We start from the raw sequence: 8,006 nt of genomic DNA, 5'->3' as shown, positions 1-8,006 counted from the left end.
TTTCGGACCCGTTGTCACATTTTCCCCATTCACTCATATTTCTTTTATTGTTTCTTTGTTCCCAATTGGATATTCATCATTTACGGTTGCCTAACGGCCCGTTTACATTCCCCCAGTCCATTCATTTTATTTCCAACATATATAAACTAGATAACAGCTTGTACATAACAAGTTAGTATTGAATAGACCCGTGAAGGGACAAGCAGAAGTTGCATCCAAGTGGCAAAGACGCCATCCACGACCCTAACGCCCCCTCTGAGCTAGTTGCTCACGTCTAAGACCCCTCACATCATAATACTCAGCCTTGACGTCCAAGAGAGACGTAGGTGAGTGTTTGTTTGAGGTTTTTGCAGACTCAGTAGCACCCACGGACCAAAACCCGGCCCAACGAGCCACACCTGCGCACACTACCACCCTCCCCCTTCTCTCTGTCTCGAGTCTAGGTGATAGACCCGTTACAACGCCCTGTCGCTTTTCGTTCGAGGACGTTGACGGCGCCGGAACTCAACTATGACACCCACGACAAGGAGCTTCTAGCAATCTATGAAGCATTCCGAGGGTGGCGGCATTACTTGGAAGGCTCCGGTACCCCCGTCGATGTGGTTATTGACCACAAGAATTTGGAATACTTCTGCACCACAAAGCTCCTAACGCGCTGCCAGGCTCGTTGGTCTGAGTTTCTCTCTCAATTTAACTTGGTTGTCCGTTTCCGCCCGGGTAGACTCGGCGCAAAACCAGATGCGTTGAGTAGACGCTGGGACGTCTACCCCAAAGAGGGGGATAGGGACTACGCTCACGTAAACCCTCAGAACTTCCGACCGGTGTTCACGCAGGAGCAGCTCGCATCCTCCCTAAGAGCTACATACCTCGCCGAACCCATGCTACGAGCAAGCTCCCTCGTCGACGTCAACGCCATCCACAAAGACATCCTAGCCGCCCTCTCCGCTGATCCCACCATTGCCGACTACCTCGCTGGCCCGATCCCAGAGGACTCCCGTTGGTCTCGAGACGCAGATGGCCTATTACAGCTAGACAACCGAATCTACGTCCCCGATGCCAACGACCTCCGGCTTCGCATCCTGAGGTATAAGCATGACCACCCGCTCTCTGGCCACTTCGGGCAGAACCGAACCTTGGATCTGTTACGCCGAGAGTACACCTGGCCGGGCGTCCGCACATTCGTCAAGGACTATGTGTCCTCCTGTACGGCTTGCGCCCGTGCTAAGACCCCACGACACAAGCCGTATGGCTTGCTCAAACAGCTACCTATCCCCGAACGCCCGTGGCACTCCATATCAATGGATTTCATTGAGCAACTTCCCGACTCCTCCGGCTTCACGGCTATCTTGGTTATCGTCGACCAGCTATCAAAGCAGTGCGTCTTCGTGCCAACGACCGATACCATAACAGCCCCGGAGTTAGCGAAGTTGTTCCTCCTCCACGTCTTCTCCAAGCACGGCGTTCCATCCCACATAACCTCTGATAGGGGTTCAGAATTCGTTTCCCACTTTTTCCGCTCCCTTGGCAAGGCTCTGGACATTCGCCTACACTTCACCTCGGGTTACCATCCCGAAGGCGACGGTCAGACCGAACGAATGAACCAAACACTGGAGCAGTATCTGCGCGTCTATTGTAACTACCAGCAGGACAATTGGTCTGAGCTCCTGCCCCTGGCGGAGTTCGCCTATAATAATGTGCCGAATGCTACAACCGGTGTTTCACCGTTCTTCGCGAACAAAGGTTACCACCCGAACCTTGCCGTACACCCCGAGCGAGATTTGACTTCGGCGCGAGCCCAGGAGTACTCAGTCGATCTCGACTCTCTCCACCAATTCCTACGCGAGGAAATGAACCACGCACAGCAACGCTACCAAGGCCCTGCGGATGCTCGACGGCTACCTGCTCCCCCGTTCAGCATTGGCAGCTCCGCATTCGTGAAGGCCAAGTACTTCCGCACCACTAGGCCTTCGGCGAAGCTCGCCGATAAGAACCTTGGGCCGTTCGAGATCATCGCGCAGCCAGGTTCTCATTCTCGTACTCTCCGCCTCCCCGACACCATGAAGGCTGTGCACCCAGTCTTTCATGTCTCCCAACTTGAGCCCGCTGTTCCCAACCCCATCCCGAACTGCACGCAGCCGCCACTGCCGCCAATCGAAATCGACGGCGAACTTGAATATGAGATCGCCGAGATCCTCGACTCTAAAATCGATCGCCGGCGAAGCTGCAAGCTGTTGTACCTTGTACGTTGGGACGGTTACGAAGGGACTACAGAAGAGACTGAGTGGCTCCCCGCGACCGAACTTGGTCACGCTTCAGACCTCGTTGCGGACTTTCACTCATGATACCCGGATAAGCCGGGACCAAATCACGCCTAAGGCACGGGACGGAATGGATGGATTGCGCTTAAGGATCATGTAAGAACAAAGTGGAGTAGGAGTCGGAAGTAGACGTCGCGGGATGATCGACCCTAGACCCCGTCACGCTCGCCTCCCTCTCCCCCGCTTCCCTTGCCTCGCGCCTCGCCCTCGCCTCCATCAACCGCCTCTCTTCAGTGTCACAAACGTGTTCCAACAATCGTCCCGCCACGGCGGTTAGACCAGAGATCGCTTGATGGATGTCGCAAAGCACATCATAGATCCTGTCCTTCTCGTTGACCACCTCATCTTCCTCCGTCTCCACATTGTCCACATCCATCGTTGACCCCTCTCCTTTCGGCGCTTTGATACGAGGTCGCTTCGTAGATTGAGGCGTCCCCGCTCCGCGTACACACTTCTGCCTGGACTTCTGACACGCGGCGCAGACGCCACGATCGCTGTTGCCTTTGACACACTCCACGCCTCTCTTCACGCAACGTTCACAGGGGGGCAGTCCTTCCCCCGCCACTGATGTAGCAGCAGGACGCTTTGATCAGGGTGATCAGTAAGGGTTCCTGGCAAAGATCACACTGATCGGGGTACTCACCTTGCCTGCGACCACATCTGACGCCCTCGATCGCCTCTCCTTCTCAGCAGCGAGACGTGCAGCCTCAGCTCGAGCCCTGGCCGCCTCTTCTTGTTGTTGGGCCTCACGACGCGCAATCTCAGCCCTGCGACGCCGCAACCTCTCCGCCTGTTTCTGCTCCATCAGCTCTACATCGTCATCGGACTGATCGACGATGTCCTCCTTGCTCCACATCCTTATATCCGTTGGATTTTTCTTGGGAGCCATGAGGTTGGAAGATCAGGTTGTTGTGGTGGTAAGTTCGATCACCGCGCCGGCGGAACCAAAATTTCGGGCTCAGCCGAACCGGTTCCCACGCCAGTTCCTTGGGACTTCAAGGGTTCAGTCCTAAGAGGGGGATACTGTCACGACCCGGCGTTCCCTGGGGCCAGACGACCTCCTCCCTGACCCTCTCCCATGCCCGAACACTCCCCGCACACTCCGCTCGCCGCCCGTCGCCGTCTAACCACTTCCCACCACCTCTCCACAACCCCTCTCTTGATTGTCATTGAACGACCTAGCGGCGCAGAGCGCTGCGACCTGTTGTCCCATGTTTCGCCGCACCTTGTTACCTCGCGGCGAAGGTCACGCTTGACCTTCGTTGTCTTGAACACATGCTCTTTGTTTGTTTTCCTCCTTCTTTTCTCCGCCTGCAATCTCCGCGAGATCTGGCGACTTATTCCCTATTCAGTTTCCTAGCGCTTATATACAGCTTGTAACTAATGCTTGTACTGTAGTTCGAAATCAACTAGAATTACCCCCTAAAGGGTAACTCTGTCCCCGTGAGACCTCCGACCTTCTAAGTATTGGGACCGCGTCGAGAACGAGGCGCAACGCTCCTCCTAGAGTCGTTGAAGCCGAAATCCTGGCTCACTCACCTAAGTAGCCTCAGCCTCGAGATCGGTGGGGTTTATCCCTCGCTAAAGCTCGGTCAGGTGTAGGATGCCTTTACCACTAGCAGGCATCGCTCGGTCGCCTACGGCTACCCTCGGCGAACCTTCGCACGGTTCTGACAAGGTGCTTGTACATACTCATTTTAGGCCCTTAGTCTAAAATCGACCTGAAATGCCCCCTAGAGACTTCCTGCTCAATGCCTCTGAAATTAAGGACCAAAGGGACAAAGAGCAATGGCACAGCGCTCCGCATGAGTCACTGAGGCTGTCATATCCATCCCCAGCCATCGACTTCCGGTTCCTCCGATCCCTCTGGTCTAACTCCGCTCCTCCCTCACTAACCTCGGAGCCCCTGTATTCCGCAATCCTCTCGGTACCCCTCGATGGTCACCACCCCCTCATTTCAATTTATTACCTACACCTCCCTAAGTACGGAGCCCCGAAGACTTCCGGACAGCTCTGACGTCCGCTAGTGCACCCCCGCCTCCACTGGGCAATACACTCGCCTGCCCTGCAGAGCCCACCTTCGGGCCTATCCCTCCTTTCTGTTTCTGGGTTATCGCCTGCCTTTCCGCTAACCCCGCGAACCGACTCGTCGGTAATATTCAGTCGGCTAATGTTTAAACCCCGTTAGCTCCGCTCCGTTCGGCTCTGCCAATTGCGGAACCGTCTCCGCTGTAACCATATATATATCCCACTTGTACATAGGTTACACCCCAGTAGTAAAATCAACTAGAGTTACCCCCCCTAGGTTCTAATTGCCAGTCAGTAAGTTAGGGCACGGACATGTCACTAGGCACAGCGCTCTTGGCAGAAGTCGCTGAGGCCGAAGCCCTCCGCTACGGAGACATTCCTTTGTCTCGAATCTGGTCTCTGACAGAGGCCAAGGTCCCTCCTTGCTAAGTCTCCAGTCCCCCTCCGGAATCGTCTGCCCTCGCCCAGTTCTAACAATATTGCATGTTATTGGAAATCCAGGGGGTGGTACCATAAACGAAACATCATCAGATTCATGGTGTTGAGAAGACAGTATGAAAAAATGAGTGGTAGAGAGAGAAGAATGATGAGTGATGTCACTAAACTTCAGTTGTACCATAAATGAAAGGTCATCAGATACATGCTGAGGGAAAAATGAGTGATAGAGAGTGGAAACTGATGACTAAAGTCACTAAACTTCAAGTTGGCATAGGCCTGATGTCAGGGCACACCCGCCTGACCTGGCCCCACCTGGCCCCACCTGACCTGGTACCCCACTACCCACTCCTCCCCTACCTCCTCCTCCTTTTCCTTTACCTCTCTTCCTTTCTCTCTCCTCTTTTCTCTCTTCTTTCTTCTTTCTTCTTTCCTTATTACATGGACAACTTCCCTTGTATCAATGTACCATTGACCTGACTGCAGCGCAACATGCCCGGACCCAGACACACTGTGTGACCTCCTGCACACTGGATGCTCCTGGGATCTCTTGCAGAGATACCTGGACAGATGTGGCTGTGTGCATAGATGACGTGGCACCTCCCATGTGGCCTTAACGACATGTATATAAACACAGCCTAAGTGGGAACTGAGAAGCAGCCTTCTTCTCACACTTCCCACTTTAGGCAAGTAGCTTACCCTCCTCTCTGTTAATAATAATTCACACTTCCTAAGTGCCAGGGATGCCTGTCTGCATTGGGCCCATTGCTACACATGCCCACATCACACCCTACCAGGCCCTCAGCTCCAGATGATACACCCAGATGCTCTCAACCCTGGGTCAGTCCCTGACACCTGATTGTTCCTGGCCATAGTGATTCAGTGGAAGATTTATGAAATTAGCCCAATTTGTTCTGTGATTACAGGTGTTAAATGAGCAGTTATCAGACACACATTCAAGTCAGTAATTTTTTCTACACCACATTCATGACATCAAGTTTATCATTTGGAATGAGTACCATACCATGAGACTGGTGGTGAATGTGTGTAAGGGCAGTGTATAGCTGTCCATGTGCAAACATGAACATGTCCTCATGACAGTCAAGACCAACATGATTGAGAGTAAGCCCTTGACAACTGTTGAAAGTCATGGAGTAAGCCAAACATAAGGGGAATTGTTTGCATCTGATTGTATGTTGGGCATATGGAGGTTGAAAATCAAAGTTGATACATGGTATGAGGTGAGAGATGTTGTAACCAGGCTCAAGGAGCACTCGGGTCTGACAAGAATGTGGGGGACTAGTGCTGGGATAGGGTCGGTGATGGGGGGTGGCAATGTGCTGTGGTCCTGGCTGGTGCTGCTGACAATCAACAAAAATCTCTAAAAATAAACACCCAGTCCTGGTCACTCTGGACAATCTTCAGGAGTCCTAGGCTGCTCTCTGGACACGCTCTGGTGTGGCTGATCTTCTAGACAAAGGGCCACTGCAAATTGGGAGGCCCCTTCTGAGGGGGGGAAGTCCTCTGTATCATACCAGGAAAAACAAGTGAAAATCCATGCGCCCAGGAATGAATAGTCCATGGGGCCACAGAATAGAAAAGAGAGTGATGGAAATAATCTGACATCAAAAGCAATATAGGTAATATATGTAAAATGAATGAAATGAATATAACCAAATCCAAACCGCTACTCCTCGTCCTTCTCCTGCCGCTCCAATAAATCGTCCTAATCGTAGCTTCCCGCCGATACTAAATTCGTCCAAATCGGTCCAGTGGAAGCTGAGATATGGATAATTGAACTTTATGCCAGGCACCAGGAAGGTCACATGCTAGTGCGCAGACATGGGAAATGCAGCAATATCAGGCTCTGAGGTCGGAATTGGGCTGGGAAAAATATGGAAAAATGAGGGGTATGTAGGGAGTGGGTTGTATAGTGGGTAGAGGACTGGGGGGAAAGCCTGGGGTGTATGGTGTGTGTTCAACATGCTGAAATATGTAGAAACCGTGTTTTTGTGGTGCATGGATTTATCTGTTGGGTCAATTGCCATGATTTAGGAGTCGTACTTTGATCCATTGTGAGTGACAGTTGACAATGAGCACCCATTGGTTTTTGACCCCTTTGGGTACTGATAGATTTCTCAATAACATGCACACCACTCCGGGTTTGAGACAAAGTTCATGGTTGGGAGCTTCAGTGGATTTCATGAGAGTGAGGTAATCTGGTGAAGCTACAGTATGAGCATCATTGACTGTGCCATCATCATCCACAATGGAATTATAACTGAAGTAGCATGCTAAAGGTACAGTCAGTTCCAGTCATCGGCAATTGTGAAGGAAGTAACATGCATATGGGACCTGGCAATTGATGCAAAATTGAATCATTGAAGTTGTCTACTAAGACATTCAGTGGAGTAAGAAAAGCTTGTCAAACAGCAGTTAATGGTTGGCACAAAATTTGATCTGGAAACAGAAATTGCTGAACCTCATCAAGGTGTTCTGTGCAAAGAAAGAAGTTGTCCAGATTGATGTGCAATTGTGTCCAATCTTCACCCATGGAGCAAAAGTACATAGTTCTGGGTCTTGAGCATTTCACATTGGTTCCATCAGTTTGAGTGTATGGAACCGGTTGTCAGGGACTCATCTGGGGTTGAGGAGGCCCAGGTGTGGCACCCAGTGCTGAGAGCCTGGTGGGGTGCAGATCAGGCATGCATACTGACAGGCCCAATGTGGGACAGCAGTCCCTGGCCACTTAGACTGAAGTGGAAAGATGAGAAGAAGGCTCTTCTTCAGTTCCCACTTCAGGTATGTTTATATACATGTGGCTTGGGTCACATGACAGATGCCATGTCACCCTTGCACACAGCCATGGCCACCCAGGTGTCTCCACAGGAGATCCTGAGGGCATCTGGTGCGAGCATGCATGCTGGGCACAGTGGGAAGTCACCCAAGGTGCCTGGGCCAGGTGTGTTGTGGGCATGCTGCAGGTGGGTCAATGGTACATTGATATGAAGGAAGGTCATCTGTGTAAAATCAAGAGAAAATAAAGAAGAAGTAGAATAGGAAGAAAGTGAGGAAACAGAAAGGAGGAGTGTAAGGGATTAACCTTACTTCACTATAATTCCAATTATAGTGATATCATTATGTTGCATCACTATAATTCCCATTATAGTGATGCTATTATTTCTTTATTTATTTGTGCCGAGATATGTAATTTACATATATATA

This window comes from Cantharellus anzutake (genome assembly GCF_015039405.1).
Source record: "Cantharellus anzutake strain C23 chromosome Unknown EI90scaffold_137, whole genome shotgun sequence".
Classification (NCBI taxonomy): Eukaryota; Fungi; Basidiomycota; class Agaricomycetes; order Cantharellales; family Hydnaceae; genus Cantharellus; species Cantharellus anzutake.
This window is presented reverse-complemented; position numbering follows the sequence as displayed.